We start from the raw sequence: 10751 nt of genomic DNA, 5'->3' as shown, positions 1-10751 counted from the left end.
GGCCCAGCCGCTCCGCGGCATGTGGGATCTTCCCGAAACAGGGCACGAACCCGCGTCTCCTGCATCGGCAGGGGGGGGGGGGGGGCGGGGGCATGCCCAGTGCCGCGCAGAGCCCCTGGAGGCGCAGTGCGCGTCCCCAGAAGCGCGGGCGCGCAGGAGGCAGCTGGGTCGAGCGGCCCGCGGGGTGGAGGGAGGACGGGCGGTGTCAGGCGGTGCAGGCGCGGGGTCAGGGTCAGGGTCAGGGTCAGGGTCAGGGTCCTGGTCAGGTGGGAGAGGCCCTTGAGGCCGGTGCGGAATCAGAGGCAGTAAGGGCTGGGCACACGGGGTCGGGGGATGCCCAAGCCGGGCGGCGTCGGGTAGGAGAGGCCAGCGTCAAGAGGTCGAGGGACCCGTGGGGTGGAGAGGCCCGGGGCTGGGGATTGGGGGGTGGCACTGGGAGGGTGAGCCCCTGCACCGGGGGCGTCCGCCCTGATTCAACCTTTTGTGCGGTTATTGGCCCTACGGCGGGGGGCCTCCCTCGCCGCTTCCTTCCCGTTCATCAGCCCCTTAAAGGGAGTTTTGTCGTTTTTGTCACCTCTGCATCCCAGTGCTTAGCCCAGTGAGGAGACTCTCAACAGACGTTTGTTGAATGGACGGAAATATGGCGTGAGAAAGGATGCTGAGGAAAGTAGGTGACCAGGGGCTCAGGTGGTGGGAGGGCGCTTGCGGAGGTGGCGTGACTTGTTGGGTGTGTGACCCTGTGCTGTTAGAAGCCTGTAGGGCTTGGGTGGGTGTGAGGGTTGCCTGGGTCACGCTCATGTCCTCCAAGACCACACCCAAACCCTCTCCAGTCCCCTGTGTGTGGACTGTGTCCTCTTGGGTTCAAGTCTGCCAGGGGCCCACGGCTTCTACTAGGAACCAGTGGCCAGCTGCTGTGGGGTAAAGGGCTGTGCTTTGAGGACTCAGGACCCCTTTCCAGATCCACCGCTGTGAAATCTTGGGCAAGTTCCCCCTCACCCCCTCCCTGACTCTTTTCCTCTGTATGATGGAGTAGGGTCCAGAGCCTTTCTGAGGGAGTGCTACCTTAGGTGACTTCCAGTGGGCCAGGTTCCTGAGCAGGTGATCAGAATGACGTAGGCATCCTGGGAACACGTGCTCTGTGGCCTTGAGCTCCTGCCCTCTACCACTGGAACTGGACCTAGGCTGCAGTTGGAGGGATTTAAGTTAGACTGAAAGAATGTTAGCTTTCAGGACTGCATGGTTCCAATTAGGTGACTGGGGGCTTTCTTAAGGTCCGGAGAGCCCCTTACTCTGCACTGGGCCAGCTGAAGTGCTCTTGGTTTGTGGCAGAGGGATGCTGACCCAAACATAGTCATCATCGAGAATCTGCAGGGGCTGGACCCCTGGCCTTGGCTCCCAGCACAGTTGGGGGATGGGAAGCAGCCCCAGCACCTACCATCTCCCTGTCATCTGCCCACACATCTGCAGACCTTGTTTCCCTTCATCAGGGCCTGGCTCTTCCCCCACCTGAGCCTGCTGCGCCCCTGCAGGAGAACGCTTAGATATCCCTAAGCCCCACTCCCACATCCCCACAGGAGTAAGCTTTGGGTCTGCTGGGAGGGACCTCTTCTGTACTCGTGCACAGCAGAGGTGCTGGTGTAGGTATGCGTGTATGCGTGCACATCTGTGGATGCCTCTCTCTCGCTCTCTCTCTAAGCGCTTCTGTGTGTCTTCACTTCCGCCTTCCTCTTTCTCAGCACCTCTGGGTTTCTCTTTGTGCCTTTTTCTCTCTGGCTCTCTTTTTGTGCTTCTCTGGGCTGCTTTTCGTCTTTGTGTTTCTTGCTCACTGTACTGTAATTGCTGTTTCCATGCCTGCTCTCTTCCACCAGACCGTGAGCTCTGTGAGGACAAAGAGCTCCCTGCGCCTGCACATAGTAGGTGCCTCATACATTCCAGTGGAATAAATCAGTGGATACCTGAATCTGCCCAAGAATCCCTTTGTGTCTGCCCATGCCTTTCTGGATCTCTGTGACCCTCTCAGAAGCTAGTACACCAGGCTTGTTCTCACGTATATGGGTATTTCTTGTGGTACTGTTCTTGTCTGTGACTGTCTTCAGCTCTGCTGGTCTGCCTCAGTGTCTCTACATGTAGCCCCCACATCTCTCCCCATGCCTGCTGGTCTTCAACTTATCGAGGAAAGGGTGCTATGGGCATTCACGTTGGGGGCACTGGGCATCCAAGTCCGCCACGTGCATGAGCTTCTCTCAGCCTCTTCATCACGAGAGGCTGTGAGCACCTGAAACCCATCACCTCCTTCTCAGCCTTGGATAGGGGGTGAGCTGTGGTCCTCTCCATCTCTTCCTCTCTCCGTGACCCCAATCACAGCACCTGCCCTTCTCTAATTGGCCGATGGCAGTGGAAGCGGGGAGGGAAGCTTGGTCCAAGGAGGAAATCCCATGAGGGGAGCCGGAGCCAAGTTATTAGCGGTTAAGATGTAATTGGAGTTAGTGAATAATCTCGTTCGATTCATCATGTATTTATGGCACACCCAGCTGTGTGACCTTGGGCGAGGTGCTTCACCTCTCTGAAGAAATAAGACCTCAAGGTTTGCCAAGCACCTCTGGATTTCTGGCATTCTGAGTCCCAGAAGCTGGAAGGAATTTCTCTCCACTGATTCTGATAACTTGCTACTGTCCCTCTCTTGGAAGGCACTCATACTTTGCCTCTGAATTATTTGCTCAATTGCCCAAGTTCACCTTCTAAACTGCGCTCTTTGAGGGCAGGGTCTTATTTATCCCCCACAGTTAAGTGCCTTGCACACAGTGGGTGGTTTATCAGTTTCCTGAATGAATGACCGATTAAGCGCTATGCACTGTGATTAATAATAAAGAAATAGAATTCCAAGATCCTGCACTTAAGCAGCACGCAAGTTCGGGGGAGAGGTATGACCCTGCCCTTTGTTCTCTTTGTGAACTTGTGTGAGTTCTTCAGCCTCTTTGTGCCTCTATTTCCTCATTAATAACATGAGGTAATAATAACTACCACACAAGTTATGGATTAAATGCGATCATAGGTATAGTTAAATACTGAATGAAGTGCTTGGCACTTAACTAGGTCCTTACTTAGTATGTATTCCTGCTCTGTTCTTAAGTAGAGAAGAGGCAGTAAGCCCTACGGATATCAGGAGGGGAGAAATCAGTACTGGGTGTTTTTCTTTTTCTTTTTTTTTAAGATGTTGGGGGTAGGAGTTTATTAATTAATTAATTTACTTTTGGCTGTGTTGGGTCTTCGTTTCTGTGCGAGGGCTTTCTCTAGTTGCGGCAAGCGGGGGCCACTCTTCATCGCGGTGCACGCGCCTCTCACTATCGCGGCCTCTCTTGTTGCGGAGCACAGGCTCCAGACGCGCAGGCTCAGTAGTTGTGGCTCACGGGCTCTAGAGCACAGGCTCAGCAGCTGTGATGCAGTTGCTCCGCGGCATGTGGGATCTTCCTGGACCAGGGCTCGAACCCGTGTCCCCTGCATTAGCAGGCAGATTCTCAACCAGTGCGCCACCAGGGAAGCCCTGGGTGGGTTTTTTGATTGAGGCCGAGGAGTGGGGAATCTACATCGGTGGTTAGACACTGCTTTTTTGTGCCCTGTGGGCTTTCTGGCTTCTTTAGGTCCTGCCCCCTGCCCCCAACACACACAAAGATAGATAGCAGGGGCTCCGAAAGTATTTGTTGAATTAATGAATAAAATGAAGGCTATTTCTTTGCTGCTAAAGACAGCAGATCCCAAATTAGGCTTCTCAACGGAATCACCTGGGATCTTTGAAAAAAATCTACTTTCTCGCCCCCAAAATCCAAAATTCACCCTCATGCATATACATATTGATTCAGAATCTCTAGGCTCGGGCTCAGAATCTAGTATTTTTTTAAAGCTACCCAAGTGATCCTGACGTGTGGACAACTTGGGATACCCTGGTTTAGGACATGACCAAGATTATACATATTTAATATATATTTGAAAATAACTGTTATCTGGTTTTAAGATACAAACACTAAACATTATTATTTGAACATTGTTTATATAAACCTATGTTCGTACCCTACGTTCCACTCCCATGTCTCCTCAGCTAGGCTGGGGGGTTATTTTCAGGGTAACATTGGGGTCAGGGTGAGGAAGGACGAATAATATTTCAGTGGGGCTTGAAGTTGGGACCAGAGGGAGAGCTTAGCCCAGGCCACAGATGTGAAGGGATCGAAAGGGAAGGCCAGCAGGCTGGAGCTTATTTGCAAAGCTGTAGACCCTGGAGCAAGTGACCAGCCCCACCCACCTCCTGGAGTCTCCCGAGAGCTCCTCCTGAACTGTCCCCTCCCCAGCCCTGGGAGGGACACAGGAACTGGCAAAGCAGCTTTACTCCCCACATCATGGCTAGCCCAGTTTCCCAAGGAGTAGAGGGCAGAGGTAGGATGAATGTCATAAATACATACAGATGTGGAGGAACCACAGATACAGGGGGCCAGCTCTAAGTTATATGTGGATTAACCCCCAGGTTGTTCAAGGGTCAGCTGTAAATGGAAGCTTCTCTGTGGGGCTTTGAGATGTGTTTATGTTTTCAGCATATTTGGTTTATTGTGTCTGCTATGCTTGTCATTACAAGGCATTGCTTTTTCCACTTCGACATGACCAATGCCTGCTGGGTCCCTACTATGTGCTAACCCAACTCTGTAAGGTAGAAGTCATTATTATTTCCATTTTACAGATAGGGGACGGAGGCTCAGAGAGATTGACCAACTGGAGTTCCCACAGCCAACAAGAGGTAGAGCTGGGAGGTGACCCCAGTTCCCCGGACCCCAAGGCCCACGATTTCCCCCCGTGCCTTCCTGGGAAGGGCCTCAAGCCAAGGGGTTGGGGATTTCACTCTGAATGTGGCTGAGCCCCAGCAGGGCTGCACCTGGCTGACGCCTGATCACTGCTTTGGTTCCCTCCATTTGTTGAAGGGCTCTGGCTGGTGGAGCCTGGGAAGAAAGGACCAGCTGTCTGGACCACACCCCTGTTCTTCTTATTCTGGGCCCTCATCCTCCCATCCTTTGCCTGAGTAGCCCCTCCTCAAGTGTGTCTGGTGCCCAAAGAAGCTCCCTGCTCTCTCCCGGTTGTCCTTGACATCACTCCTCTGCTCATCCATCAAATCACTCAGCAAGCGTTCACCCAGCTTGGCCGGGCACTGTGCTGGGCTTGGGCATCCAGGGGTGGGGAGAAAGTTCCTGGCCCTTTAGGAGCTCCAAGTAAGAGATGGCAGTAAATTCAATGCCAATATTCTGGGATTAGTACTCTGCCGGAGAGGCAAGAGCAGAGAAGAGCCAGCCTCCAACTTGGCCCTATGAAAACTGGGCTTTCCGCATTGTGTGGGACAAGGGTCCACCTGGAATGGCTCAAAGTGGCCACAGCGTGGGGTTACGGTGAGCACTCAGGGGCACCGACTGTTTGGATTGCCTTGAGGATGCCCAGCTGGTCAGTCACCTGGGCTGCTGCCCCGCCCTGGGTTGGAGGAGTCCCGCCTCCTCTAACCTTATCTCTAGGAGCCTTGAGAAGGCTTCTTTTTTTCTGGCTTATTTTCAGGTCCCTCCATCCACAAGGGCTTCTGCTCCTTCTAGGCTGTGTTCTTTCCTGGGTTCTGTTCTCCCACTGCGTGCGTGTGAAAGAGCAGGAGAAAGGGAGAAGGAATGTGTCCTTCCATCCCATCTGACCTTGCTCCATCACTGGTCTCAGGCCGTAGGCCGAGAGCTTGGAGCCCCCCTTTGAGGCAGAGAGCCCCATTCCTGCCCTGTGCAGGGAGCACAATGGCACAGTGGCTACTGTAGCCCCTACCCTCAGGGAGCTTGCCGCCTGGCAAGCAAGTCATTTTGCAAGACTCGAGAGCCCTCACCAGAGCCTAGAAGGAGCCAAGGGAGGGGAGGCAGGAAGTGGAGGAGGAATAAGGAAAGGCCTTGACTGTGGGAAGACCAAGGGATGAATGGCCACAGCTGTCACCTCCCTGGAAGACAGGGACCAGGGACCCTTCAAAGGAGCAAGACTGCCTCCCCCTCCCCCCCCCGCCCCATCCCCCTCCTCCAGTGGCTAGACCAAACCAAGTCTAGGCTGTGTCCCCAGTGGGGACAGCACGGGTTGGTGGGGGGGGTGTCAGTTCTTGAGGTCTCAAGGCCAAGGGGTTAAGCCGGCAGCAGAAAAGTTTGTGGCGTCAGCCCTTTCCTATCTGCCTCGCCCTCATCCCGTGCCCCCCACCGGCCAACCCTCCTCCTCCTGTCCTGCACCTCCTCCCTTTTCCATTTGGAGGAAGGAGGCTTGCTGCCTTTGTATTTTAACTGTAGCAAAAAGATTAAATTGTTTACGAGCCGGGAGCCTCGGCTGGCTGGATGAGCCCGGAAGAGACAAAGATAGACATTCTAATTCTCCCCTGTTCTCCGGGCCTCCGTCCCCCTGGCTGCTGCTAATTCTTTTATCTGCCCCCAACACTCCAGGCATTATGTGCATTCATAAAAAAGGGGGGGTGGGAGCGGAGAGAGCCCTCGCCGAAGCCAGCAAAATTACTGTTCTCTGTGCGGATTCTCTGATAGCAATCTCTTGAATGCTGATTACTTTTTTTCCCTCTCCCGTGCCCCCTCCCCGCTTCCCCAGCACCCAACATAAGTTGGTCTTTAACCCTTTATCTTTAGCAAGCAGAAAGACACGGAAAACATCTCACTCAGTGGGTGGAAAAAAAAAAAAAAAAAAAGCAAGGAGCAGGGAGAGAGAGGGGGGAAAAAAAAAGCCAGCACGGAGAATTACTGTTATCTCCCCACCAGAAGAGGAACAGCAGAGATAAGGGAGGCCTGAAGAATTAAAAGAAACGTAGCATTGGGGGCTCTAAATTCATGCCGGAGCTGGTTGTATTTGTCTGTCACGGGGGTTCATAATTTTCCGAGGTTGTTTTGATAGACTTATTGTGCGGACTGCATAGAAAACTCATCAGCATTTGTTGCCTCTGAGCATTATTGTCAGAGGTAACTGCGTGTCTATAGACTGGGGGAGATAATGGCTGAAGTAGAAAGCAGATAAAGCCTGGGTCCTTCTCATTAAGGACTATCTCTGCCTCCACAGACCGGCTGGGATTGAGTGACTGGGGCGGTGGTGGTGCGGGGCACATGTTATGCCAGCGGAAGGTGGCATCCTGACCGCGGGCAGCCAGGCGGACCCCGTGGCCGCGGTGAATGGTCCAGAGGGGCTCAGTGCGTTGCATCAGCAGGGGCATGGGCAGGGGTGCCCCGGGGGGCTTGCTGAGCTGCAGGGGGCTGGGGGGAGGGATTGCAGCAAAGCAGAGTGGGGGGTGGAGGCAGTTCTGGGGTTCAAGGCCACATCTGGCACGGATGAGGACCCGGGAAGGGAAGGGGTGTGCCCGAGGCCTCTGGTGAGGGATGGGCAGAGAAGGTGCTTCTGCTTCCGGCGACTTGCACCTCGGTCCATGTCTCCTGTGTGGAGTGGTTGAGAGAGGACTACTGTCCAGGTGGAGATGTGGAGGGCTGACGTCCCCTGAACATCGAGGACCTGTGGGTCTCTCCCTTCCCCCTCCCTTTCTCCAGCACGAGTGCCCACAAGGAGCCAAGCGCTGTGGGGCACTGCGAGCACGTTTTGCACGTAAACCCACTGGCGGTCCTCCTCGCTCCATCTACCATGGACCACCCTCCTTCAAAGCCAGCAGAGGGGAGTGGGCACATCTGGGCAGAGGCTCACAAATGGCCCCAAGCCAAGCCCTGAAGCCATGTGGGGTCCAAGCCGTCAGCCATATGTATGGAGGCTGGGGTCAGCAGAACCGGGCTCTGTGCAGCCTGGGATAAGGGCCCTTCTCTGGCCCTTTTCCCACTGGTGAAATGGGGATAATAATGTAGGCCGCCCCATAGGGTGGTTCTAAGGACTGATGAGATCATTTATTTAAGAAGGTCTGTTAGCACAATGCCTGGACATGCTAAGTGCTTCCTCCTTCATCCGGGCCAGCGCGGTGGGATCTCGGGAGAAGTGTCTGAGCTGTAAGGGAATGCCTTATCCTCAGGTCCTGCTCCCGTAAAGCTGAGGCCTTGGCATTTCCTGAGTCCATCCCTCTCAGTTGGCTGATGGGAAACTGAGGCCCAGAGAAGGTAGGGACTGGCCCAGGGCACACGTCAGGTCCTAGGCAGAGCTGGACAAAGGCCCAAGTCTCACAGCTCTTGGGGAGTTGCTTTCCTTTGCAGCATCCTACCTTCTGGGTTGGCCAGGCAGGAGAGAGCACTGGTGCCTGCAGCCATGGGGGCAGAGGGGACTCAAGGCCCTGCCAGCGGCCCCAGGGACCCTGAGGCCATATCTGATGCTGTTCAGGTCTGCAGCTTGCTCAGAATGACCTGGGCCAGGCTCTAGCAGTGGATTGACCTCCTGCATTCGGTTTGGCTCAGGCCAGTTGAGAATGGGCAGCATCAGAGCAGGGATTTAGCGATGGGATGGGGGATGCAGTCAGGGCAGGAGGAGGGGCCCCAGACAGATATGGGGAGTACAGAAGGTCTCTGGTCACAGTGTCTGCAGTGTAGAGAATGGGGAGCCACCAGACACAGCATCTCCTGGTGTATGACTGAGCCCCAGCATCGTCCACTCACCTTCTGGGCACTTGGCAAGAGTCCAACACTGGGCAGGGGGTAGGTTAAGGGACTCAGCATCTGCTGAGCACTTCTTACGTGTCATAAGTTTTATATTTATCTTCTGTTATCCTCACAACCACCTAAGAGGAAGACATTACCATCCTCAGTTTACAGGGGAGACAGCTGAGACCCAGAGAGATGAAATAACAGGCTTCAGATCACACAGCTAGTACAGTGAGACTCAAGACTCAGGAGTCTCTGACTCCAAAGTCTAGGGTTTATTCACCCTGCATCTGCCTCATACCTTCCTTCTAGGGCCAACTGGTTCCCAGTTCCTTCCTTTCCTCTCCTTTCCTCCCCTCCCCTTCCCTCCCCTTCCCTTCTCTCCCTTCCCCTCCCCTCCCTCCCTCCCTCCCTTCAATGCAGTACTTACCATGCCCCTACCATGCCCTAGGCATGTGTTGGGAGGTGATACATGCCTCTGACCCTCTAGGACTAGTTCGGAAGACGGATACGATATAAATTCCTAAAAACAAGCAGGGTAATAGGTGTGAGTGCGAGAATTACAGGAGCACAGAGGAGGGAGAAGCCACTCTGGCCAGGGTGGGGAAAGGAGGGTCATGGGAACAACCGAATCAAGCCTTGAAGGTCAGAAGGTGGACAAAGCGGGGAAGGGCATTCCAAGCAAAGGCAACAGCCTGTACAAAGACCTGGAGGCAAGGAGGAGCATGGAATGAAGGCAGAGGAAGAGCCAGGAGTTGGGGGTGTGTATGGGGCGGGGTGCAGGTTGGAAAGGGCTTTCAGTGACAGGGAAGAAGACAGGGCTTTATCCAGTGCATCACTGGAGCCCCTGAGTCTTCCAAATGGTTTGAAACTCTCCCCTCCTGGAAAGCTGGGCTCTGCTGATAACCACTTCTCCTATCAACCCCACACTCCTCAGATGTCAGCAGTTCAATGAGGGACTGATTCCTGATAGCAGAGTTTGGCAGGAGTGGCAGAATGTGGAGTGGCAAGAACACCGCCTCTGGAATGCCTGAATCTTGTGGACCATGATTCAGATCTCCACTTTAAGCTGTGTGGCCTTGAGGGCCAGGCAGGTCATCTCCCTGGACTCAGTTTTCTAATCTGTAAAGTGGGACAACATCTATCTCAGAGAGTTACTGCAAGAATTAGCCCAGGATGGGGTAAAGTGGCTGGAGTGTTGCAGCCTTGAGCCAAGTGCCAGTTCTCCCGTCCTCGCCTCCCTCCCTGTGCGCTGCCAGCATTGCAGCTGGGACAGGGCAGCCTGGAAACTCTGTCCTTGCCCTCCTCGGGCAGAGCTCACACGCAGGGCTTGCCTTCCTCGGGGCTCCAGGTAGCTCCATGGGTTTAGTCACACATCGTCTCCCAGTGACCAAGCACTCCTCCCACACTTTCTTGCTTTTGCTGATGATGACATCCTGGCATCCGTGCCAAACTGCCCTCCTTGCAGAACCCCTCACATTTGCACTCCAGCCCGATTCTCTACCGGTAATACCTGTCAGTCCAGCCCTACCATGTCCAATATCCCTGGACATGGCCTTCACCTGCCTAGCCCCACAGACTGTTCCCTAGAGCCTCCTGCTTGTCCTGACAGCCAGACCTGTCCCTTGTTCACACTTCGGTCTTGCTCCCTGTAACACAACTAGCTACTGGGAAGTCCTGGCCCCTGGAAGGTCCTACTGTCGCCCTGCAGCTTAGATTGGATGGAGGAGTAGATTTAGGCCATCCTGGTGGCCAGTGGGCTCTGAATGAAGACGATGGCTGGGGCAGCTCGACCTCGTGGAGAGCATTCTGGCTGAGAATCGGGAGAGTTGGCTGAGCCCTGGCTAACTGGCTGTGTGTCTATGTCAAGTCACTGGCTCTCTCTGAGCCTCAGATTATTGACCTGTAATCGGAGATGATCCATCTGTAGAGCCTGTTCCGGCTTCAGCGGTCTGGGATTTTAGCGGGGAAGGGCCAGGGGTCCGCAGCGAAGCTCTGTGACTCTCTTCCCCCGTGGTGGTGGAGGGCAGCAGGGGAGCCACTTGGCTCTCGGCGCAGCCCCGACCCCGCTGGCTCCGAGGCCCGCTCCCTCCGCGGGATTTACAATGGGCTGCATTCATTTGCATGACAAAATTGGCTCGGGTATCC

The sequence above is a fragment of the Lipotes vexillifer genome, unplaced genomic scaffold (assembly GCF_000442215.2).
Source record: "Lipotes vexillifer unplaced genomic scaffold, Lipotes_vexillifer_v1.1 scaffold788, whole genome shotgun sequence".
NCBI lineage: Eukaryota > Metazoa > Chordata > Mammalia > Artiodactyla > Lipotidae > Lipotes > Lipotes vexillifer.
The sequence above is the reverse complement of the archived record's forward strand: the minus strand, read 5'-3'. Positions refer to the sequence as shown.